This window comes from Agelaius phoeniceus, chromosome 11 (assembly GCF_051311805.1).
Source record: "Agelaius phoeniceus isolate bAgePho1 chromosome 11, bAgePho1.hap1, whole genome shotgun sequence".
Classification (NCBI taxonomy): Eukaryota; Metazoa; Chordata; class Aves; order Passeriformes; family Icteridae; genus Agelaius; species Agelaius phoeniceus.
The window spans coordinates 19,277,501-19,304,513 of NC_135275.1; the positions used below are offsets into that span (position 1 = coordinate 19,277,501).

Below are 27,013 nucleotides of genomic sequence, written 5' to 3' on the forward strand. Positions count from 1 at the left end.
CCTGTTTTCCATGTCCGTGTTTCTTTGTCAATGTCATGAGTACGACCGTTAAGGAATAAAACTGCCTGAAGTTGGATCAGCTGGATTCTGTGCCACCATCACCAGGCGTGGGTGCAGAGTCTGCCAAAGGGCAAAATGTAGTCTAGATTAACAAAAAGGAACACTTCAATTTTTGATGTCTGTATAGACTGTTGAAGCTTCCCTCTCAAGGCAAATTGTATCATCAAGGTCCTCTGATTAATACTACTCTTCCTGTCAACTTTAGATCATCATCTAGTCTTTACATCATATATTTAAGTTAGGCAAACGATCCCCACAATACCACACTGAATTAAAGCTTCCTGAAATTCTTTCAGATGTAAGAGAGATCAACACTTAAGAGCAGAAAGTGCCAAAGGCAAAAGCTGAACCATCAGAAAGGGGCAAAGCCTCCAGGCTCTTAAGTTGGGCACTGTGCAGTTTGAGTGTTTAATAGGTCTAAGGAAACAGAGCAGTTTCCAGAGTGGCCAACTTCTGTGCTTTCGTCTGAACCTACCTCTAGGACAGCAAATGCAGGGATCTGCCAGGGTAAGTGGTCGAGAAGAACCCTTGTGGTGCCACCAAAGTTGAACCCGCACACCAAAATGCAGAGGAATGCACACAGCATCTCCTGGGTGTAAGGTCAGCCCTCCATCCCATCTGCCTGGAGAGAGAACACCCTCATGGTGTTTTACTCTTTGAAGAATCACTGCTGTTCAGCACCTGAATATTTGCTGTGCTGCGCTCACACATCCACATCTACGATTTATACTGAAACAGCTCTGTGTCACAGAGAGTACAGCCCAGCACCAAATAAACCCACAGCTGACACACATACAAAGAGTCAGAACTGACTCTCTTATCAGTGATCAATGGGCAGCTGAAAACTACTCCTTTATTCTGTTAACAAGTAACATTTTCAAAGAGATTCCTGAAAAACGAGTGTTTCCATGACTGGCATCACTACAGCAAGGGCACAGGACTGCTGGAGGTCTTTGCCTTCCCAGCTGAGCATCATGGGCAACTTTGGGCACAGACGGCCCAGGTGAGTGTGCTGGACACACAGAGCAAAATTCACACGAGCAATCCTCTGCTTCTATGAAGTTAGACCTCAGGTCAGCAAGAAACAAGGAAAAAAAATCTGTCTGGCCCCAGAACATAACTGCTAACTAGAGTTATCAAGCCCCATGCCTCCTCCTGCCTCACTGAAAAGCAAATCCAAGTTTTCTGACCAGCTTTTGTTCTGCAATGGATCATTTCTGTGGAAATTAGGACTCCAAATTTGACACCCACAAAAATCCCTTAGTTCTTGGAGACAATTTCATTTTTAATAGCTTCTTTCCGTAAGCAGAGCATGAAGCAATTTCACTCAACCTGACAAATAAGTAAGGCCAAGGATGCAGCATTTAAAATTCAGAGATAACTAAACAGAAGAGGAATTATATTTAGACATGATAGGAGTTGGAAACAGGTTCCCTTCCACTCTTACACTGAAGCTAAACAGCCATGATATGATCAAACAAGTTTTCACTTTTGCCTTGTAAATAAAATCAAAGGGCAACAGTCCTTTTTCTCTGACGTCTGTAGTTAATAAAGAAAGAATAAACATTACCTATTCTTACATGAGAAAGGAGGAGGAGAGAACATTTCTTAATCTCTTTCCAAAGAGGATTAATCTACAGCGTATTTCCACCCCAAATACTAATGAAACAAAATGCTTTTCCTGCAGTTTTCTGGAGGGGGTGTTCTATCAAAGCTTCTCATGTGAGCAGAGTTCACCTGAGAGCATTACCAAGCCTTCAGGTACAGTGCCAGGGCACGGAGCATCAGCTGCAGGGGGGAAAGGAGAGCTTCCACCCTGCAGGAGAAACACAAAAGCTCCTAACATTTCTTAGGGCCCACATATTTGAGGGCTACCGAGTCCCTCACAGCCACCAGTTAATAGGGGCTTACAACAGCTCCATAAAGTAGACGAGCTGCTATGGCTGGAGCTCGCAGGGCACAGGGAGGCCATGGCAGAGTTTAATGTGGGGATGGGTGTGACGGGGCCAAGTGTGCAGTGAAGCATTTATGGGTTCCAAACAACCTAGCTAGCACGACTGGAAAAGACAAGGAGCTGGGATAAGGCACCCATGTCCCTTGCTGTGCCTCTGAGCCACTCGCCCACCCGGCGGCAAGGGAACAGGATGAGGAAGCTATTTTCATCCCAAGTATCTGGAGCTTACAAACACCCGCTGAAAATGCTGTGCCTTATCAAAACAGGTGAGAGCCAATGCCAGCTGACGTTCCCATTTCTCTGAAGAACTCAGCCACAAGACTGTTTTTTTAATTATTATTTTTGAGCAGAGTATTTACATGTCTGACTCTAAATAGGCTTTGGCATTTCTGCAAGGGGACCAAATGCGTGACCTCGCAGTCTTGAAGAGTGATGGGATCAGTCCAGCTGCCCTTGGCTTTCCTTTGGAGAGGCCTCTTTAGCAAGGCAGGCAGACCCCTGGGAATGGGCTCAGGAGGGACAGGCCCTTACAAATACAGTGTATTTTCTCCAAGGAACCAGGAAGGAAGAAAATAGCTATGGCAAAAAGGCCAAGGAACAAAAGTGCCCGGGCAAGACCTGGCGAGGGGAAGCGAGGGTGAGCCCAGCCTGCAGAAGAGTTTACGTTCCCTTTGAAGAGAAATATTCAGTCTGTCAGGTAAAACAGAGAATCTAACCCGTGGGAGGACATAAGATGCTACCTTGAAGAATCTGACTATTACAGGATTAGCAGCTACGATCCCTCCCTCTGAGGACACCGAATGCCAAAACCTGGCCTGAGGGTTTTAGGTGGTGAGGTTTGTCCAGGCGTGTCGGCAGGAACTCTACAACATACAGAGGAGAAATACTGTCCAAACCTGTAATATCTAAACATAGGTGCCTTTAAAATACTAAATATTTCTTTTAGAGGATAGGAAAAGAGACAGAGAAATACGAAGCCAAAATACACACATTTCTTTTAGGAGTAAAGCGTGCCCCTCAAACACTTGAATTCTACTGTACAATGTATTTATACCATGTTTAAGAAACATTTGTCAAGCATATAAAAACCCCCAGAAGTTCACTGTCACACAGCTTAATTCCCTATATTCTGCCTACATGCACATATAGGGCCAGTTTGTTAGGGGGTGGAGGTGTGTAGCAAAGCACAATCTAGCGAGACATGACACCATAACGGTGAACAATAAAAGCAAGCGTAGCATATGTGCTGGACATTTGGTGAAAATAACCCAGCCACAGCTCCAACTTCGGTACATTTTCCTGTGTGGAAGTTGGTAATTCAGTTTCTGCTCTAATTCAGCTCAGCCAACAGTTAAGTTGCTCACAACTCCCCTGATAATTATTTGGGAATTCTGAGATTCTAGGAAATGTATCTTTACTTTTCAGCTCTCTTCTTATAGAGCCTAACAAGCTGAAATCTAGGGGGTTTCTCCTTTTCTTCTCTTCATGTTATGGTTTTTTCTCCATCTAGCAGCTAGGATTCTCCCTGGCTATAAGATCTGAAATGGTAGCAATAATTATATTTTCTATTTTATTACTTGTAATTGCCCCTTTGATCAGAATCCTATGCCATTTAACCACATTTATATGGTCATCCTGCACATAGGTTCTAAATACAGAACGAATTATTTTCCAAGGGAAAACTACAGGAGCTGGGTTTCCCTTTACTGCACACACACGGAATCCCATACATTTGGCACCAATCTAGGTTATTATCATTTCATTCTTCCTTTTTATATTTGTTTCACTGTAAAAGCAATATAAAGCTCCCCACTAACTGGGAGCTGCTCATTCCTTAGTATTGCCTTCCCTCATCAAGCCTGTAGCACACCCACCCTGATTCAACCTCCCTTTGCCAAAGGAGATACCAACAAACACATGAAACATCCCACAGCTGGAAAGGCTGCACTGCAGGTCTCAAAGCTTTGCTGATCACACACTGCAAGCCTCACCCCAGGGTGAAGCCTAGGAAACTCTTCATGCACAGCTTTGCTGTCTGTCCCAAGTCCAAGAGCCTGCAGAGACAGGCGAGTCTCCCCAGCTGGCAGACTGCCTCCAGGTCAGGCTCTCTCACGCAGGACCAGACTGGCTGCCCCATCTCCAACAGCCCTGGCCATGTCACCAAGCTCACGGCTGCCCCTTGCACACTGCTACCCTGAAGCAGAGGAGCACAAGGCCAGAAGATACTGTTCTCCCCCGCTATAAAACAGAGGACCATTGCCTGGGGCTATATGGCTGTTAATAGTGGTAAAACCCTGACAGAGAACTCAAACAGAGCTGCTTTTGATTTAGGCCACGCACCTGAAAGCAGAATTTTTTCATTCATCTTCCTCAAAGTGATGGTCACGGGAAACTAAATAGCCCAGCTCAAGAATTAGCAGTTGTATGGAAAAAAGAACATCGTCTTTTCAAAGACTCTCCTTAGAGTAAGTGTTTCATCTGGAGGAAAAGCCAATGTGAACTCTTAATTCAAGCCAGGCAGAAGCAGGCACATGTCACAGGGAAGAGCTGGTGACACACCAGGGTGTTCCTACCCACACTGCTGTTCCCTATAGCCCCCAGGAGGTACAGGGATAACAGGAGCAAAGGAAGGGGTTGAACTGTGTGCCTTATCTCCAACAGCTCTGCTTGAGAACCTTCACTGTCCTGCTTGAAGCATGTTTGCTCTATGTGTTTCCATCAAATTGCTTTGTCCATTCAGCCAGCTCAGAAAGACATTCACATCCTCCAGCCACAGGAAAAAAAATGCTGCTGGAAGAGAGTGAATGCAACCAGAAGAACTAAAGACTCACAGATTAAAGAAACCCCAACAGCTACCTGACTTTCACTACTATAGACTTTTGTGTACACTCAGGACCAGCAGCAACAGGCAGAATCACCTGGACTTCCAAAACATCCCTCTTTTCAGGATGCTCTCCAGGTGAGCCAGCTGCCTGCTGTTGGGAATGTAGGAGGCTCCCTCATATGCTGGAAAAGCAAAGCATCTGTAGGTGCTTCCCAAGCTTCTCATCACAGATACCTATGCAACCATCTACAGCCATTATAAAGATGTGTTTACAAATAAGAACAAACTGACAAGTGTGGGAACAGGAAATCTTCACACTTTGAAACTTGGAAGTCAACTTGGTTCAGTCAAACGTGGAAAAGGGAGCAGCTCTGGCACTTGGGGTAATTTCAGTGACAGACAACTGTTCTCCTTAGCTACTGGTAAATACAATCACAAATTCCTAGAGCTTTTTCTCCAGATACTAATAGCAGACTCGATGCTGAAAAACACTACAGAGATAGAGATCAGAGGTCTATTTCTGTTTTTATGTCTTGACGCCCATGACTTTGATGGGGTAAGTAAATTAACATATGATAAATTACTCTTTAATCTGTTGTAGTTATAGTTTTAGAGACAGGTTCAGTGGCTTTGCTCTCAACCGCAAATATTTCTGTAAAGAAACACTTGTTTTGCTGGAAAAGGGTAAGAACAAAGCAGTTTGTAAACAAAGCTGGAAAAAGAGAAATCCATCTCCCACAAAGCTCAAAACTCCTCGAAATAACTTTCTGCAGAGAGCTACCATTACCCAGGGTGAAAAACTTCTTTAAACCCAGCAATCCTGAATTACACAGAAATGCTCAAACAGGGCTGCACAGTACATCATCAGAACTGGTATAGCTTTTAATTTCCCACCTGATTGGGTTGAAAAGGTTCATATGTTGGAAAGTGTGGCAGGAGAAACTTACTGAAAATTGCAATCCAGGATCAGATTAAAGAGGGAGGATGATAAAGGTAAAATCTTCATAAATGAATTTCTTTATCCAGAATAAACTCAAAAGGTCCTGTGAGGGGAGGAAGGATATGTGTTTCATTAGGACAAAGAGAGTAGGAAAAACTATGCCTGAAACCTCTTTAGTGAAGAAGACAGCTCTTACAACATGATTTCTTTAAGGGCAAGGTATTGAAATAATTTTGGAAGAAATATTTTTATCTCCCAAGAAGATTAACACTGAAGTTTTGCACAGCACCCTGCAGCACTGTTGCATCCATAAAACACTAACAAGCACCAGAAGAGAGTCTCTTAGCCCAACTCTCAGTCCATCTTACTGGCATTGTCTCCTGGGACAGAAATCCCTCCATGACACAAGAGAGATGCTCAGCATACTGATTCCTGCAGAATCTGAAGACATGACACATCCTTTGCAGCCAATGACATCCTAAAGCAACACATCCATTAACTTTAGAGGGAAAACAAAGGGTTAAGCCATTAAGGGTACCACTAAAATAGACAAAATAACTAACACTTTTCCATGAGCTTTAGAGACAAAATTTTTCCAGCATTATTCTAGAGAATTTTTGACACTATGGAGTTTCTGGGGAGAGTCTGCATCACCCTGTGCTGTGAGAAACCCTTTCTCTACCTGTGCCCTGGGTGGAGTCAGCTTGCACCCAGTTTTGTCAGCAACCTGAGTAGCTCTGGGCCGTGAGCACAAAGGGAACAGCTGCTGGGTATTGTCTCCCGGCTGTGCTCGTGTATGAAACCCGTGTCTGCAACAACAGCCTCAGAAAAGGCACTGGGGAGGCCTTTCCTTTTCAGAACACATTTTGCTCCAGAAGCAGACCCCAAGATTTGACACTGCACACTGATGTAGTCCACCCTGAAGAAATAGCTGGCAGATGTCACCTTCCTAGCTTTGGTGTTATGGGTGAAAAGCAAAGGCTCTGTGAAAGCCAAGAGCCACACCATGCTCCATGCTCACACACATCTTCCGTGGTTGTCTTCACACCAGCCATGTATGGATGTGTACAAGGAGAACTGAAAACCTGCATGTCAGGGCAATTGGTGGCTGGAGCAGTGGGCTTTTTGGGAATGATTAATGATTCTTGGGGTTTTGAAGCAGACACAGGGAAGTTAGATTGCCATCAGGCAGTACTTCACCACAGCACACCCCCAGCCTGCCCTCATGCACGGCCTGGCTACCATGGAAGGGCTGCTGGAAAACAGGATGGCATGTGAGAAATGCAGAACTGAAACCAAGAGTAGGTGACAGCCATAAAAACTGAAATCTCATTAAATGCTGGCCAGGCAGTGAGCATGGACCCTCCCATCTGTTTGCTGTGTACCCTGAAAGGGTGGAGGCCAGGGTGACATGCATGCCTTGGAAATCAGCAGCTTTTACACTGTTCACCCAGGAAGTTATTAACTTGCATGTTTGTGGGCAACTGCACAAGCTATTTTTGGTCATGAGACCCTGTGTAAGGGAAGGATTGCGAGGTTTTAATAATGATCTTCAGTTAACTTGGTTACCCACACAACAATGGCTTTCTGAGAGGCCAACTGCTGCAAAAAAACTTGAGACAGGCTTTACTTCCAGAGGTATTAAACTATGAAAATATCTAACCATAATAGTAAGAAGCTATAAAAAGAGCCCTGTTTATTTCACATGATTTCTTTGTACGCCACAATGTTATGAGAATACTTCAGCTCAATGACAACATGGTAAATTGGAAAAGATTAACTATTGAAGTCAGCACTTACGCACTTCATTTTTGTTTGGTGTTGGTGATTTTTATTCTTTCAAAATCCAAGTTTTCACTAATATCAGCAGCCGTAACATTTTTTTAAATTTGAATCCGCAATTAACCTGCTATTAAGGTCAACTGATGTAAGGGCTATGAAAGGAGAAACTGGTAAATGAATAGAAAAAAAAAAAAAACTAATGCAGATTTCAATTCTGCACTGCTGTATGTCACACAGGTAGATCTGGAGCCCACATACCCAATATGAGAAATAATCCGGTATCTCACATCTCTATTATATTGCAAATTGTATCCAATAACTTTTCTGCAACAGTGGAGCATCACAGAATACCCTACAGAGAAGGTCAAATGTTGTACTATAGAGCTCTGATAGTTCATTCTTAGTTCATTCCTGAGAAATACCATGGGGCCTTACTGAAACCCTTTCACTGTTAGGGTACACCAAGAGAAAAGGGAAAAAAAATAAAGATTGCATTTGTTTCTGGGAGGACCCGCATGGCTCCACGGAGAGGACACTTCCACCCTTGTTAATCCCAGCTTCTTAAAGCAACACTCAGTAAGATAATGAATCCTTTAAATGTTACATCTTGTGTCTTGCATTATTGTGGTGCAGCAACTCTCCACATCAAACAGTCATCAGCACTATTACAAAGTGGGCTTATAAGAGACTGGCTGAAAAGGCGCTGTGTGAAAAGAAGTGGAAAATTAAAGCTGAAGCAGTCGAAGAAAGGGCTTAATTTACTGGCATGTACAGTATGCAAATGAGATTACTCTCAGCTTAACTGCATCATTTATGTCCATAATAACGGCATCATCATTACAGGGCTCAAATTAAATTACACCATAATTAGCATATCAAAGTGATTGGTTAAAGTTTAAAACAAATACCCAATTTTGTTAATGAACAGCTGTAATTGTCATGTACACTTCAATGAAAACTCCCTAAACAAATATATGTTTTAGAACAGAGAAAGATTTTGAAGCAGACAGGTCTGTGGCGGAGGTAAATTGCCTAAAAAAGAATGACACAGACTATTCTATTAATGTTAATATATGCTCATCATTTTCAGGTAATAAAACATTCTATCAAAACAAGCCTTCGCTTCGTATTTTTTGCCTCTCAACTCCACCACCACACTAGCAAGTGTCAATGGGGAGAGGGGCTGGCCATGCCCAGCCTGCCCCATGCACAGGACATGCACAGCCCCCACCTACAAACCGAGGGAGGAGGAGGAGGAGGAGGAGGAAGACGATGAGGACGTCTCGCTAACTCTACCCTGTAGACCAGGGCTGGAGTAAGCTGATGACATGATAACACATCAGGCAGCCTACAATTCAATTTACTCTAATCTAATCACATCTACGCAGCAGTTCCAGAGGTGGAACTGCACCAGAGAAGTTTTTGCTGTTCTCGTCTCATTAAAATAAATAGGGAGGTGGGACCGGAGGGTTTGTCACTGTCAGCCTGGCAGCCAGCAACACATTTCCAAAGATCCATCACTGCAAATGTACACAGCAAACACACAGTTAAAACACTCCTCAGGCAGAACGAGCTTTAGCAGGAGAGCAGGTCTGCTCTGTGATATTTTAACAGTGCAGGTGAGCTCTACTGTGCTTGGAGACCAGGCCAAAGGAGCCCGGTGTCGCCTCACACACGGGGTAAAATAATCCCTCTACATTCCCAAAAATGTTTACAGTGGTATATATTTGCTTATGTATTACCTAATATTACAGGAAGCAACAGAGGGAAGTATGTTTTGTGCAAAAATTGGGAATGCACTTTCAAATATACTTAACAAGGAAATTGAATGTCTTATTAAATCCGTATTATCAAAACACTGTTCAAAAATTTAAAGAAAGTAGCTTTTCATTTTATTCATCGAGGAATCCATTAAAGCCTAAGCTCTGAAGTAGTATGTAAATTATGTGCCTTTCAAGGTAGAGCTAGGGCAAATTCACTCCATCAACTAATGATGAACCTCATTATGTGCAGGGAGTATTCATAATGAGGAAACAAGCCACCCGCCATTCCATGTTCTAACATAAATCCCTGTAAAATGTGAATATCTCCACGTCTAATTAAAGGCTACTAATTCCTATCATACCCTACAAGGCCCAAAAAGCCAAAACTAGAAATGTGTTTAGAAAGACACCCTTTCACTTCACAAAACACATTTATTTGTGTTTACCATTAGTGAGTTGCAATGTCTTTTTTTTAAAGAAAAATCAACCCCAGTTTTATAAGATAAAAGTTTGTGGGTACAAATCTGACTTGGTCTCATATTTCAAAAAGAGTTTCTGATTAGCACAGGTCAGGCTGCGCAGCTTAAGAGAAAAATAAATAAAAAGGCAGAGAAAAGAAATCTCCAGTAATATGTAAGAAATAATATTTTAGCGGGGGAGCAAAGGGAAAAAAAATAAAATAACAGCTTTGCTATCCAGGTTTGCTCTGGAACTGAGACTTGCTAAAAAAAAATAAATCTAGAGATCCCATAATAACTGGGGAAAGCAGGCAGCAGAGACAGGAAGAAGGAGAGCCAATTAAGCAACCGAGTACACAACAGGTATTTAAAAGATTTTTTGAATGATACTCAATTTAGGAAGAAGCTGCTTCCCCCCCAAAATCCCATAAGAATTAGGGATTGAAGACAACGCTGCTTAATGCAGGCTGGAAGAAAAGTGCTCTTCCACAGACTTACCTAGATTTGATATTTATACCTACGAGCGCAGCGTCCGCTCCTACGATCAAAACCACATTTCTTATTAAGTTACATAATACCCATCCTATGCATCGCCGTGGATTCATCTGCTCCTGCACTGAATTATGGATTTGCTCTCTGTACTTCCCGGCATAGAAGTGGACAGGTTTGCCGACTCCCCTGAACGGAAGACGCATCACTGTTTCTTTTTCACTGCTCTGTATTAATATTTTCCTACGTGTTCAAAACAAACCGAGAAGCACAGCAAAACCTGAGAGCATTTCAGTTTGGAGGAGAAGAAAAGCATCCAATGAAGCTGAGCGACATACAGGCTTAAAAAAGAATAAAAAAAAAGAAAAATGATGGCATAAAGGGCTGGTTTAAGCAATGTGATAACTCCTTGCAGGGCAGGGAAGCACTTGAACAGTCGCAGAAAAGGCTGTGGTACCTTCAGATTATGTCAACCGAAAAGTTGAAATCCTCATGTAAAAATACCCCGCACGTTTCATCCCTAGAAAAGCTTATTTAGAATTCATAGAAATTCATAGCCGCTAAGAGGAATATGTGCCCATAAAATCACAAACGCAAAAAAAAAAAAAAGAGAGAGAAAAGCAATATTTAAAAGAATAAAACAGAGCACACAGATTAAAGTATTTCAGCAACGCAAATTTTCTAGAAATAGCTGGGCATTTTACAGGGGGAGGGAGGGGGGGGGGGGGAATCCGGCTTCTTTAAGTTGCATAAAAATAAAACTACGCCGCGCCGCGCTGCTCCCCTGCCCGCCCCGCGCTGTGCCGGTGGGGTGGCGGTGCCGGGCTTCTTTTTTTTTTTTTTTTTTTTTTCCGCCTGCTTTTTTTTTTTTTTTTTCCCCCCTCTCCCTTCTCCTTTTAGGTCAACCAGTCATGCACTGGGAAGACAACCCTCCAAAAATAACTTGTCCCTCCCCCGGAGCGCGGAGTTGAACAACCTACCTTTGTTCTGGCGCTGCAGATAAGAAGCGGCTCCGCGGCGGGAGCCGCGGCCGCGGCGCGGGGCGGCCCGGGGGGCTCGGCCGGCGGCACCACCTGGCAGCGCTGCGCGGCCGCGGAGCGCTCCCGCCGCGCCCCGTCCGGCCCCGGCCGCGGGGGGATCCGCGGGAGCCGCCCCCCAGCCCCGCCGGGCACCGCGCAGGTTACACACGGCGGGGGCCGGGTGCCGGGAAAGGAAGAGTTCGGCAGGATTTATTTGACACTTATTTTCCGGGCAGCCCTTTTGTGGAGTTGCGCCGTTTGTTTCTTATTGTCTGAGCAGCAGTTGGAAGCGTCTCCCCGAGGGGGCCCCTCAGCCCGGCTCGGCCGCTTTGACAGGGAGGTAACCATATTAGGATGTGTATGGCAAAGTAAACAATAACAGAGTTGCAATGAAATGGAATTTTTTTTTTTTCCTTCCCCCCCCCCCCCCACTAATGGTGCTGGTGTCAGTCCTGTTTTTAGCCTTTTCCCACCAGTTTTGTTTTCTGGCTTAAACAGCCCAGCTCTTGAAAATTAAAAAAATATATCTATTAAAAAAAAAAAAAAGAATGGAGAGGCAAAGGGGGCTGAAGGGGAGAGGCAAGTAGTACCACCTTCCCAATTGCTCACCGTGAGGCTGCTGGAAATGCTCTGGGTCTCAGTAGGGAAAGGGAGGGGAGCACTTTTAATATCCAAATAAAGACATGTCAGTTTCATAACTGAGGAAAGAAATACAATAACACTTGCATGCATTGCCGAGACCCACAGCAGAAAAAGTGGGGACGGGAAGGACAGACACTAAAATTGCAATTTTGAAAGCAGGGGTCAAGCAGAGTAGAAAAGTCCAGTCGTGTTTTGCACAATCACAGCGAACTGGTGGGATGAGCTAAGTTGTGCAAAGCCTTGCAAGTCTGCTGGCTTTAAAGCTTTGAAATCGCTGTTTTTACAGGATAAAGCACTTTAAGCAAATTGTAAAATGCAGGTGTCAAGTTAGTCAGTTTAATCAGAAACAGAGCTCAGAGCAGCCGCCATGCAAAGGGTCCCCTACCAGCAGTCGAGAGAAAAGTTCTGCAGCAAGAAACACTGTAAGTCAAACAATATTATTTTAATGCCTGAATTCCACATCCTAAGCAAATCACCAAGAACAACAAGTGTAGCATCTCCTTGCACTAAGGGATGAGGCAGCCATTGGCGAGCGCTGCCTGCGGAGGCTCAGCACTACAGCCAGCCTTGGAGGGGATCACAGCTAGAAGATGAAACAAGTTTACACGTCTGGGTGACTGCGGATGGGGGCAGCTCTCTGGTACAACAGTCCAACACGAGCTGTTGAGCTGTTCACGCCGCCAGCCAGCATCCTCCATCGAGCAACAGCCGGCAACGCGGAGCGCGCCTCTGGGCAGGGCTGACAGGAGAGCGTGGATGCTCTGCCCGTACCAGGCACCGCCGTGATAAGACACAGCACGAGGAGAGGTTGAAGGTAGATAGGCAAACAAAGTTGCTATGAGATCACACACTTAATTTAGAACAAAGGCAACGTTCCTCTGACAAATAGGATGCACACTTACCCTGCCAAGTTCGCTTGTATTCGGCTAATCCGCAGCAATCAGAACATCAGTGTTGACATCTAATGGTACCTACAAGCATCTCTCTGCCTTTCCACATGGCGTAACCCTGCTCCGTTAACATGCTTTAAATTTTTCAACCATCTCGTTTAACCTAAGCATCTATGAAACTACACAGGGTGTTACTCATCCGTGCCGCGCGTACAACCCCCCCAACAAAAATAAAAAGTTAACACACTGATACCAAAATCAATAAATCACACGACCAAGTAGCAGTTCAAAAGTTCAAAGACATGATGGCCAGTTCACTACGTTGCAGCACTCAACCAATAATAACTTGACTCCATCACTCCTCATAGTATAGACAATTTCATGGCATCATTTTCATTAGCCTGTCTCACTGAAAATTGCTAGCTATTTATGTATACGCTAAAATAAATTAGCCATTTCATCGAGCACCGTGATTCTTATAAAATACATTAACACAATACTCAATTTTCCAGTTGGAGTAAATAAATAAATCAATAAATTCAATACAGAGTAATTTTTATTTTTTTCTATTGTGGAGCTTCAGCTCTCAGCATAAGTGTTTTTATTGGGTTTATTTGTTTCAATAAAAATTGAAATGGGCCAGTGATCTTAGCAGTAAGATCTGGGGGAAAAAAACCAACCCAGCCCTATCTAATATTATGAAAGTATGCTGTGCAGTTCAGCCAACTGGTAATACATAATTTTTGGTCAAAAATAATTTTCATTACAGTTATTAAACTGCCTCTTAATTTAGAAAGGTTCTTCTCTCACCTCATGCATTCTCCAGCCTAGCAAGAAGCCCCTGGGCTCCCTTGGAGCGAGTTTTGATCCTGCACAGCCCATGGGGGCAACCCCATGCCACCTTGGAGCTTCCATGGGGAAAACTGGGATAGAAAAGTTACCAGCACTTGCGTTCACTATTTTAAGCACTCACAGAGTATAAGATTCAACAAGACCTTTCATATCAAGGATAAGGCAGGACAGAAGGAGGATGAGGAAATGTGGGAGAAGAGTTCATGGATACCCCAAGAACTTGATCCTTGAAGGAGGCTTTGTGTCTGGCCCTTTAGGGCTGTGTTGTCCTGTAAGCCATGGCCAGTAGATCACAGGCTGTTGGGTGGTGACATCCTACACTGCAACTCAGGGCGTCCTTTGGGGACCTCATTTGTGCCTTACGTTGTCTCGTGCTCTAGAGAGATGCACCCAAGGAGTCCATTCCCCTGCCTTGGGTCAAACACACATCACATCAAGGGCTGGGCAATGGAATGATTCAGAGTCTGGCCCTGCAAAACATTCACACATAGACAGGAACCTGGACTGCCTTGGACCTCCTGCTACTGTAACCTCAGAGCAAAGGAGGAGACCTACCAAGCCCCCAGCAGTCTCCTCATCCTTTAAAAAAGCATTTCTCTACAAGTCTAACATTTTCACTGCAAATTGAAGGCTCTGACTGCTCTGCAGTGAGGACAAGAACCTGTGAGGACAAAACCAAATAAAATATACCCCTTGTGACATGAATTCAGTCTTAGCAGTGAAAAGACCAAATGCATTAACCAACACACACCATCTAAGCCCATAATGGTTCAACATGATTCCCTTAGAACGGCTGATGTGAATAGCACACTTTGCAAACTGCTGGGTGCTAACAGGAGGGTACTTTTTGCTCATATTCACTCTTTAACCTAATCAGAAGAAAAGTAAATATCAGGTCCAATTTTAATGACTGACTATAAATAAAAGCTTTTATGCAAAATGCACGGTTTGCAAAGATAATGATTTTAAGGATGATGTCACTGGTGACCTACTGAACTACATGGCACATGTCAGAGAGACGTCTGTTTCTTAAATTGCAGTAATAAATTAGTAGCCACAGAATCTGTTCTGTTAAGAAGACGCGAAGCTTTCCTATTCAGATAAAAGTTTAACAATTGTTTCAGTTTAGGTTCATGAGTTAAGGTTACTATTGGTGGGGGGACCAGTGCAGGCCCAGCTTCATCTGCCTCCTCTTCCTCCAACCCCTGTGCAGCATTACTTCACCCCAACAGGATCCAAGACTAACACACACTGAACACTTTCCTCTAACTTTACACTGATTAAATTATTTGTATTTTAAAGTATGATACTTGCACAGGTGTCGCCATTAACACCACCCAACATACCACGTCCCATCCAATTACCTTGTTTTCAGTGAATTTGTCAAATTTTAGCCATTTTGTACTGCCCTTGCTGAGCATTCTGCCACAGTCCAAATTCTGGCAAAAAAAAAAGAGAATCCAAAGCTCCTGAGGGTACTCCTGAAAACAAGGAACATCACTGATCTACCACAGTGAGCAACCCCAATCACCACTTCTCTGAGAAGTCACCGAGCTCCCACGAGCTGGGGCACAGACATGAGAACAGGCAGGTAAAAGACTCTGTGGGAGGCAGGTGGATGGCACCATTCCCCACCTACTGCCTCGTCCTCTTCCTCTCTGCCCCCCAGCAGAGGGACAGGGAGGGGTACAGGAAGCCACCTGATTTGAATAGAGAGGAGACACGGCCAGCTCGGAAGCAGGAAAATGAGCAGACAGGGACAAGAAAGCCAGAGAAATGAACCATGACTGCCTGAGCACGTCACTTATCTCATACCAGGGGTTGCTTACATTTTTTGGCCATTACAGGGAACGACAGAGTTTAGTTCCGTTTGGAGCACCTTTGGAGATCTGTAGCTTGGCCAATCTGAGATCAGGATGTGCAAGTATATCCAAAGCAAAATCCTGGACTTCAGTGTGACCTCCCTCCCCATTTCCACAGTTTAGCCTTAAAACATGGAAAATCCTAAGGCTGCTTGGCTAACTGGTGTTTTGTGTTCTCACTCAGCCAAGTAACATCTATTTCACTAATCCCTTTCTGAGAAAGAGCTGCCAAGGCCTTTGTGGAAAGTTCTGGACATAGAAAACTTCAGCCCAACTGGATTGGCTTTTAATCATACTGTGAATACCGGAATTTTCAATGGGAAGTGTGGGTCTCTGCTCTGGAAGTGTTTTTCTTTTTAATAGAAAAAACATAAGCCACTTCTTTGTGTGAGTGAAAAAGTAGAAATTATTTTTTTTCCCCTAATGCTATTTTGCTGGTTACCCATGAAACATCAACTTTGTCTTCTCATCTATCATCCCATGCCCAGCACTGGTAAAAAAAGCTTTATGAAAAAATAAAAAAAAAAAGCAACACAACTATGTAATGAGCCCCATACAGGAGGGAGTAATTCATTGCCAAGGCTTCCCGAAGGCACGTTGCCTTTTTCTCCTTTCAAACCCCAAAAATCAACCCCATGTGGGAAGGGAAGGGAAGGGAAGGGAAGGGAAGGGAAGGGAAGGGAAGGGAAGGGAAGGGAAGGGAAGGGAAGGGAAGGGAAGGGAAGGGAAGGGAAGGGAAGGGAAGGGAAGGGAAGGGAAGGGAAGGGAAGGGAAGGGAAGGGAAGGGAAGGGAAGGGAAGGGAAGGGAAGGGAAGGGAAGGGAAGGGAAGGGAAGGGCCCACACTGCCAGGCTGTGTGGAGCCTCTCTGCTCCAATGCTCACAAAGATTTCTCGCCGGGTAGAGCTCCAGAGGAGCCTGAGCTTATGATAAGCAACGGCATACTTAACAGTTACATGTTACCGTTCATGATAATGCAATATTTCATTTGGGTGATTTAGAAGTCCCTCTTGACCAACTTACAGTGAGACACCAAACGCTTCATCAATCACAACCATTTTTATTCACAATCCAGAGCAAAAACTACAGGGAGAGTTGAATTTTCAGCAACTCATTGGGGAGGGGATTGCTACTAGCTCTGAAAATCCTCCTATCTCACCAATTTTTATGTTAGATTCAAATATATTTTCTTTCTAAGCAGCATTCCATTTTCCTGCCTCTCTCTGCCGCGTTTCTTATCGTGGCAGGGTGAAAGAGTATCCAATTTAATATCTGTTTTGCAGGACAGGAGATTTTTTCATATCTTATGCACTAAGGAAAGCTGCAGGGGATGGCTTAGCAGGCTGAGCATCACGTTTTAAATACCTAGACTCCCTGGAACCACAGATCCCATCAGGTTGACTGAGCCCTTCATGTTTCTGGGGTAGATAAATTAAGTGTCACGCTGTTTACTTTGTCGGGGTCTGTTGGATGAGGCCTCTGCAGTAAAGGTCCTGTCTGTTCTGCATGGAGCTGAAGGTTAAAGTCTCATGGTTAAGACACAGCACCAGGTGCCACCTTGATCTCACTAACTCTAATGACAATTCTGCTATTTCTGTTAAGAAAGACAATCCAGGGATCTGCTCCCAAAACTTGCTGTAACGTTACTGGATGACTGAAAAATTATTCAATGGTTTATCGGCCTCGGTTTTGGTGACTGTTAAATGAAAAAAATACATCTACACCTCCCAGATGTTTAATTCATAAGTTATACAAAACTGTCAGATCTATGGATGACAGAAGAGAGATATTCATCATTTTTACAGCCTGATTTCTGTGGTTGGAGGTAACCCAATGTTTCTGCAAAGTCATACCCTCTTCCCACTCCTCTGCACCACATGATAGTAGTGGCTAAGCCCATTGACATTAATGGCTCACAACAGAAGCTTTTTAGAAAGAAATCACTGGAGAGGAGTAGTACAAAATAATCAGGAAAGACAAAACAATAATAATAAGAATCACAGAAGTGAAACCTTCATGGCCAGTTGTGTACAGACACACACCCATCCTCACAAACACAAGAACCTTCTCAAACACAGACACCTAAGAGAGGTCTCTCTATCTCCAAAAGGTCTGATTCATGGAGAACAGACTCAGTGTAGAAGAAAACAGGATGCTTTGAGAAGGGCAGCTGTAAATATGCACTTGGAACCTATTCCTGGCCTTACTCTTAGCTTTGCAGCTGCCGTTATTTTACTGGACTTAGCTACACAGAAGGTTCTGGGAAAGGTGGGTGAAGGGAAATAAAAATGTAATGATAGAAAAAAAATTACAGTTCTTCAAAATAATTTCCCTTTTAAGTAGAAATTACACAGAAAAAATATTTCCTTTTGGTTAGGAAAAGGACTGTCTTTGATTTGTTTCCACAACAGCTGACAGTACACATTCCCTGCTTAGGGTACCAGAAATAATCGTTATCACTCTTAGAATGTGTGTTATGGTGACGTACCAGAGGTTAAATGTGGCTGTTGGCTTTACTGGCTGCAATTCCTTCTCAGGTGGCTTAGCACAACTCCCACATTTTTCTTCTCAAACTACCCAAAAACCTGCTGGAGCTCCAGCCTACAGACATTACTAGGATTAAGTAAAAGAGGTAGGAAAGACTCTTTCAGCTCTATTTACATATAGCTACATTCAAACTGGTTTTTAATAGAGTTTGGCTACTAGAGGACATGATATCAAACTGATTTTTGAAAACATCTCATATTGAATCTAAGACATCCAAAGGTACTGTTTGTATTGCAGAGGGGAAAACTCCATCAAGGAAAGGTAGCAGACAAATAACACCGGGTATGGCCTGTTTTTACTGCTGTGTTTGGTATATTTGTATTTAGAGGCAGGACAGACGTCCTTAGAAATGGTGATCAAGATATTCCCTGTCAAACCAAATTTAACCCAACCAGCAGAATCTGCTACAAAGAACAAGGACTTTGCCCCAAATCCACCTATTGTTCCTGGAATCTCAGTGTCCGTAAATTTTCACTGCCTCAGTTAAGGATGTGCAGGTCTGCCCTAAATACTCCAGCTCTAGCAGGGGACAGAGCTAAAGGAGAAAAAATAAGGAAGGTCAGGAGGTGGCTGTGCAGTAAAACTAAACCAATTAGCATAGTTTTTCTCTAAAACTGCTTTGAAATAATTATTACAGCACCTCGTTAGCTTGCACTTTCACAAGAACATAAACTCCAGACCAAAGTCCTGTCCCCAACAAAGCCCTTGTAGGTGGCTGGCTGGCAGGTGTGTCTCCAGACTCACAGAGAATCATAAACTCCTTAAGGAAAAGGGGTGGGAGTAAGTAGGTGGAGGTGCACTACTGTCCCACACACTCGCCTCTTGGCCCCAGGGACACAGAGTCAGCCTTGGAGCTCAGCCCTTCCATCCTCCTTGGCTCAGTCTAATGAGATTCCCTCCATATTCCCCTCTGCCCTCTTTGTGCTCTTCTCTGAGCAGAACAACTGGCCCAAAGAGGTGCCAGCTGCCCGAGGCGCCGGCAGCTCTTTTATCAAACAGGCAAATCCTTCACGTCCAGCACATCCCCGAATGCACTGAACCGCGTCCGGAGACCCCGGCCACAGGTCCCAGCCCAGGGAGTGAAGCAGAAGAGACAATCACTGGCCTTGACTGCAAGCTCCTGTTCCAGTGCTTCGAGTCACTAGCGGTCAGCAAGGAGACTTTTGGTGTGCTCAAACGGAAAAAGCTGGGATGAAAAGGGCTGTGCCTCCTGCCATCCCCAGGGTGAGCCAGGGCGCTCTCCCCGGCAGCGGGCTCCCAACAGGGCTCTTTGATGGCTGGTCACACCCGCTACTTCAAATCAACAAGCAAACCAAAGTGAGAAATGGAAAGGACAAGGTGAATTGCAGATGAAAGTGAAATATCCCTCCTCTCTATCGGCTCTGAGGGGTAAAGGATGAAACAGGATAAAACTGGTTTTGGTTAAAGCTGTAAAAGAATTGCAGGGAGAGAGCACTTACAGAGAAATGTATTTTCATGTAAACTTTTATGCGCCCGTCCCTTGTAGCTGGACATCAGGGAGGATGTTAATAAACATCATCAGGGGGAGAAAAACACAGTAAAAAAAGAAAATCAGACTACAAACCCATCTTTTCCAAGATGTTCAAAATAGCTTTGCAGCTATATACTGCGGGGAGCCGAACACACTCAGATACAAGTTTGCATCTTAAACGTAAGCGCACATACATACAAACAAGGTTTTGCAGATATTTGTTAGCTGTACTACAAGATTTTCCAGGGCTGGTGCTGCAGCTTATGTTACCGTGCTTTTATATAGCTGCAGATCAGCCCCCTAAGAAGCAGCCTTGGAGAGAAGCTGAAATAGTGACAGTTTGTGTTGCTGGGGATATTTCTGAGACGCAGTTGCTGTTTACTGTGTTTCTATTTCCAATCAAGCTGCAAAGTCCACCCATAAAACATGAGGAGGCATTTCTTTGGGTGTGGGACAGAGCAACACGCACGCAAGGAGGACCAGCTCTTCAGCTGCTCCACCAAAATGCTCTTAGCCCTACCTGCAGCAGAGCATTTGGCCCATGAAAAAGAAAACTATAGCCAAAGTCCCCAGCTACACAGCTTCTCTCAGTATATATTTATGCACAAAGCTCAAATAATTTAATACCACGCCTCACTAATCATGTGAATGCACAATTCTTGCAGGGGCAAATGGTTCTTTTATCTCGTGCACCTCTTGCTCTTGGCTGGAAAAGGTGCCTCAGAATGTTACTGGCACTTTTAAAGGTGACACCTACCTATCTGTGGCATACAGAGTCCAGTGTGATTCATTGTAGGCTCCCCAGAACAGATTAACCCTCCCACAAGGAGGCAAAAACTAGTTCTAATGATGGTAAATCACAGCACATGGCCAATTGGACAACTTCCTTCCACTTCAGAGGGGAAATTAGGTGATACACTCTGGAGTATGCTCTCCTTGGTACACTCCTGTTACCCTGTTATTGCTAATGGTTGTACAAAGTGTGAGAAAAGTGCTACAGACACCTAAAACAAAGGAAGATCGGTCAAGAATATGCAAAAGCAGATGCGAAGGGATCTAAAGAGTATTTCAACATAACACAGTTTTCCTCCTTATTCCTTTCTTCACTTACAAGCAAGAGGCGTGCAGGATTGCAAAAACATACAATGTGCCAACAAATGTACAAACTACAGCTCATGAAAAATAGCGAAATGGAGACCCAAAATTTGAGGCCAGTACAAGTTCATAATATGAACTGGAGATCAGAAAACTGGCTCCTAAAGTAAGAAAAAAAAGAACACCAGTTCAATTTTTTTCTAAGAAAACCATTTCCTACCAACTTTGAAAACAAGAATGCCTACAGTGATCTGGGCTCTCTGTGATGGTTTTGGCTCGGCTCCCTTTGCCCCTCCTCAGCTGCATGGCCAAATGTGAGTCTAACCATAAGGTTCAGAGAGTTGTGTTCTTCTTAACCTTCCACTTCATGCTTCCAAGTTTAGACTGCAGTACAACGCCCTTTCAGAGATTTCCCTTATTCTTCATTACTTCTAAGGTGAGAGTTTACATTTCAGCCTGTATCTGCGATGCCAGACTACTGCAGAAGCACAACACTGAGTTAAATATACCGGGGGTTCAGCCTTTATCTACTTTTCCTTGGATTTTTAATTTTGTTTTTAGAACCATTACAAGAGCAGCTCAGTGGCTCCGGAAGTGCCATAAGCTCTTGCCTGAATTTTGATGCCTCAACACAAAATTAAATACAGAGGTGATCTCTTGGATGCAAGATTTGCAACGGCAACTTGCAACCATCCGTTGTGGTGGGGCAGCATCATGACTAATTATTACCTTCATTAAACAGCCAGTGACAAGTCCATGCTGTCACCACATCCCACCAACGCTCGTGAGTATGAAGAGAGATGGGGTGAGAACTGAAAGCGTCCTGACTGCTCCTGAAAAACTGTTCTCCTTCCAACCAGCTGCTCTTCCAAGCCACAGGACTCTTTCCAGCGTGGTTATGAGCTCCACCTCAGTCTGGGCTGGTCAAGATGAATCTTGCCTTTGAGCAAGCAAGAAAAATTCACAAGGGAGAAAATCAGATTTGGAAACTAAACGTTTTGTAATCTCCTGCCATGCAATTTGGCTTGCAGGCAAACTTCCAACCCTTTCAATAGGAAAAACCAGACAAATACACTGTCTTCTACCATCTCCTGGAATATTAAGGCCAGAGTGTGATGTGATACCACACACACTTAAAAAGCTGTACGAGCAGCAGGGAGTGATGCACCCATGCACAGTGGTAGAGGAGACAGTGAACATAGCACACAGAATCAAACGGAGCCAAAAGAACCACTTCTGTTACGCAAATTTATCTTCTCATGCTCCCTTGCCAAACTGGACACAGCTTTCCTGGCACAAGGAGCACCTCAGTGATCTGTGGTACTGCTGCTACTGGGGTGACTCTCTGCATCAGGAGAACCTGGAGCATCCAACCTTTGGCCAAAGAAGGGCACGAGACAAGGGAAAAAGAAACACCAAAGCCAACCAGCAGTGCTGAGCATATGACCAGCTCTGGGTATGACTGGGTTATTGCACTGCTCTTATCAGCACACACGAGTTCAAGGTCAGCCTTGATGCACTCACTGAAAACTGACACTGCCTGTGTCCTGCAGTCAGCACGGCTTCGAACCAAGGCTTCCAATTATTAGCAGTTGTTTTGTTTATTATTGTGGGGCCTCAGGACAAACAAAAAAGGAGCCCCACTGTGCTCAGCATCGTACAGAAATGCTTAATTAGCCTCTTCATAGTTTGCTCCCTTCAGCTTCTTTTAAACAAGATATTTTCAAATATAAATAAATTCAAATTTCAGAATTCTAAAAATCAGTTCCCTGGAATATGCATCCATAAACAATTAACATGAATTTGCCTTCTCAAATTTCAGCTGTGCTGAAAACACTTCACTCTTTTACTTTAAGAAAAAATTATATTCTAAAATATTGGTCCTTGGCATGTAAACAGACTTTTGTTGCTCAGTTAAAGCCTGGATTTAAGCTCAAATTTTCTCTGAACTATGAGAAAGTTGCAAAATCCTTGGTCTTCTGTTGTTTCTTTCCTCAAACTACAGTATTTATGTATCAACAACATAAATGACAAATGTACAGGAATATTCGCAAATTGGAAAAACAAATTAAGAGCTGAGATTTTACTCAGTAAAAACCGATCAGTGAAATGTGATGCCATGCTGCAATCTTGTGAGCTCAGCAGAATAATGAAACCAGCTCATAGATAGATGAGTACCAACACTGTCACAGAAGTAAATGTAGGCAAACACGAACTAAATTTGTAAAACCTCTGACTTTGCCCTTTCTCTGGAGGTATCTGGTCATGTACTTTCTTAGAGATGCCAAGGGTAGCAATGGTCCAGTCTCCCATACCAGCACTTGACAGTGCTCTTAAAACTTGCTAATTCAAAAGTGGAAAGAGGAAAGTGAGGCAAGAGGAAGGCAGCTCATCCTTGCAAGAGCCATTCACCCACAGTATCCAATCGCCCCAACTCGACAGCAGATAGATCCTGAGGATCAGAACATCACTTGAAAGCATTTTATGACCATTTTCAAATGCAAATACTTTCTGCTGAGTCTCCACCTCGCTCAGATTTGTACCAATAATTTAGAGGTCACCAGCTATTATATCTTATTATCTAACCCTTCAGACTCTGCTCTCTTTCTTTTTACTCTTACTGCTCACTGATGTTTCCATTCACCTTTGAAGATGCCTGTTTAATTTAGCTGGGTTTTCAGACCACACTGTGGATTACATTTCCCACAAGCTTATTCCAGCAATTTCTTGGCAATAAATGATATTTGGATACCCCACAGAAACCCCACATCAAATATTGATTACTGTTATTTCCATTACCAGAGGCTAAACCAGTTAGGTCCTAAGGGCAAATTAAAGAGCTTGCTTCCAAGTTCTGGTCCTTTAGAGGAAGGATGTAACTATTCTCCATAACAAGGAAGATGCTGACACAAAAGCAAATAATGGCCCTAAAAATGGTTCATTCTCTGGCATGATTAAATAAAGAAAATATAGTAAACTACTTTGCATGCAAAGGATAAAATCAATATCATTTCCATTCGGGCAATAAAAATTATAGCATATTGCTTTAGATACATAGATACTCTTCATTTAAGGTGGAGTTTCCACAATTCCCTGCTGAATACCCAGCTCTGCAGCATGCACCTCTCTATAGCACTCAGCAATCTCTGCTTGACATTAGTACTAAACAATATTCATTAAGAGCATAACACTAAAGTGCAACATGTAAGTAAATCAAACTCTCAATGCTCTATTTTACAAATTTCATGGGCCACTGGGGATAATTAAAAGGGTAATTATACAAAGTTGGTGCAGTTTTGAGACTCAAATGACATTTTCTGTTTTAAAGCACTTGATAATCTGGTATTTTTCTACTAAGACAGTCTTTTTGTACTTCGATGGTCAAACAGCATAAACAAACAAGAATTGTTTTAAGGTATTTCAATTCTTTTTTCTCTCCCTACACTATTTTTCTTGATCAATACCACTCACTAGTTATTCCTAAAAGCCCCACATTGTTAAGAAAAGCGAGACCTTTGGAAAAAAAAAAAATCCCCGATCACCATAAAATGCCACTGGTTTAAACTGTAGCTCTGAACAAAAATGGCATTGCTTTGGGTGTTTACAGCACTGGAGCACTCCTTGGTTTGTCACTGTGTTTAACCACTGCTCTAAAGCCAGCAAAGTACATTACTGGTAGTAACAGCTCATGAAAAATACAGCGAAGAAACTGCTAGTGGCAGAAGCATTTAACTTTCTTGTTAGCAGCCTCCCCCATGTGGCACTTTAGCACCAGCAAGTTGTTTATTATGTTCTGTGCCAGGCAAAACTGATTAAATGGGGCTCTTAAGAATCAAAGCGTTATAAATTCATGGAAATACAGCAAGCAATAAATTCCATGGAATTAAAAGCTTACTAGTGCTATTAGCATTTCAGGGTGTTTGCATTGTTAATAGTGATGTGCAAAAATGATGTTCCTATAAGACAAGGCAAACCAACAGAACATATGCTTTAGCTGCTACATTTTTATACCATGTCATCATCAATGGCAATTATTTTTTCCCAAAAAAACTAAAAAGCTCATTAATGGTTTGAGGAAAAAACTGAATCAAGGGTCTGTAGACCAAGGATTTACATCCCTAAAGAGAGGTATTGTGTAGGAAACAACGTTGTTGTGACTCTGTGGAAGAGCAGGAGATGGATTTCCTGGAACAGAGCTGGGGAGGAGGGAGAAGGGGTGAGGCAGGGTGACTTTGGTGACACCACAGGGACATGGTACAACACAATTTGCTAACAATTTAAGTAAACTCGATGCATAGTAATTCATAATACCAAAAAGAAAGGGCAATGTAGTCTGACCTGGTGGTCAGTAAATCTGGCAACAGCTCTCCAAAGAGACATCTTTACTCCGGGTCACTCTATCATCATTCCATGGGAATGACTCTGCTGGCAGGTGACTAACTTCTCCATCATTCCTGCAGAGCTGCATGTGACACACCAGCCCAAGCTGGGATGAGGCCTTCCCTTATGCCTATCTGTTTGCAGGTAGCTGATAACCCTGTAAATGGAATTTCTTTCATGTGGAAACTTGGTAAAAAAAACCATGTTAGGTGTGTGGCTGAGCAGGAGAGGAATGGAGCACCTTTCCAAAACTGCAAAAAAAATAGGCTTTGTAGGGTTTGTTTGATTTGTTGTTGGGTTTTGGGGAGTCTTTTTGCTTTGGGTTTGTTTTTTTCTTTTTTAAAAGGAACAATTTTTACCTTTCTGAGTTGCCTGAGCACACAGCAGCCAGATAATCTAACCTGCAATGTCCCTCTGGAGGGCAGGCAAGGGGAAAATCTGGCTCTCATTGCAGACAGGAAAATCAAATCACCGCCTTGTTGCCACAGTTAAGGTCTGACATAGGATAAAGAGCATATTCTGGATGGTACATCATGCACAGCTGGCAGCATGCAAAGTCAAAAAAAAACCCCAAGAAAGCTTTGTCCAGAACAAACAGTCCCCATGCCATGGAGTGAGTCAGCTGCAAGGGTAGGAAACGAACCCCAAATCCTGTCTTGTGGGCTCAAGCTCTGTGCAAAGGACACATCAACAGTGAAAACCCTCTCCCAAGACTGAAGGCCTTGACATTTTGTTTGCCTCAAGCAAAACAAAACAAAGCAGTAGGTTTTTAACTGCTCACAGGCACGTTATCCTTTTGATGTATGCATGTCCTGGCAGTCACACATCTGCATCAGGAGAGAAATAGCCCATTTTTTTTGGCAGTTATTTAGTCCTTTTCATCTGAAAAGTTGAAAATGCACCACCGGTGAACCTTTGCAGCTCTGGGTTCTGCATATAAAAAGCAGCTGCTGAATACATGCAGGGAGTGAGGGCTTTTTCTTAATGTTTGAACAGTTCCAAGTTCAAACCCATTAAAGTCCAGGTCACACCGGGATCATGTCACTGTTAATGCATCCAGTTACACGCTGAGGGAAACCCAATATAAAACCATGATAAACTCTAGTTCTCCTGCAGAGATACTCTAAGGTCTTGCCCAGATGATGCCTCAGATCACTCTTCATGGGCAGTGACCATACAGGATGTCAATGTCAGAGGACGAGTCTCTTTAGAGCTGCTTTTAAAGAAGTCCCCTCAAATGTCCACCAAGCTTGTTGGGACCTTTTTCCTCCCCTCCTCCTGGGGTAAGAACATACAGTCCCACTGATGTTTTCTCCTACACACCACAGGCTCCCACACAACCTCCTCCCACCACTGCTGTGCTTCACCCCTAACTCCATGCTCCTTCTTTTGGGGGCCAGTTCTCTCTGCAGGTGGCAACAGTCCCACCTGTTCTCGGGGAGCTTCACACCTGGCCAGCTGTGCCCCAGGCGTGGCAGCAGCAGGAGACTGCAGATACCTGCCACCTCATCACGCAGCTGGTGCAGCCCTACCCTCTTGCTAAGAGGGCAGCTGGCAGCTTCTGGCAGGGCAACTTCAAAGACAGGTTCCTCAAGTGATGGAGTACAAGTGACACTGGGATGTGGGGGATGCAGCACAGCACCACAGCACAGCCCTGCCCACCCAGGAACCGCTGCAGGGGCTTCAGCATCAGCTTCAAACACAGCCAGGCCTAATAAACCAAATTATTTACCCAGCTCCTCTCTGAGCTTTCCATCCTAACTGTGCTGGGAAAGGAGGAAAAGGACTTTACTGGACTTTTTCACCTTATCAAGTATCTAGAAAATCCAGTGAATGATCTGGATGTATTTCAAGGTGAGTTAACCATGGCAGCTTATGGAGCAGCACTGCTGCAGCTGGCCTGCAGATCATGAACACAGGACACAAATTTTGGGGAGATATAGCATGCACAGACTATACACATGGG

The 27,013-nt window shown here is 43.7% G+C and overlaps 1 protein-coding gene across 11 annotated transcripts in view; it reads right to left on the reverse strand.

Annotated features, from left to right (window-relative positions):
- The window catches only part of FOXP1 (forkhead box P1), a 376,781-nt gene that overhangs the window by 183,985 nt on the left and 165,783 nt on the right, over window positions 1-27,013 (reverse strand). Inside the window, exon 1 of one of the 11 annotated variants that reach the window (XM_077184570.1) lies at window positions 11,251-11,363. The exons of the other annotated variants lie outside the window; for them this stretch is intronic. The gene's annotated coding sequence lies outside the window, so the exon portion shown is untranslated. Of the gene's footprint in view, window positions 1-11,250; window positions 11,364-27,013 lie in introns of those variants that run through there. 11 annotated transcript variants of the gene reach the window in all.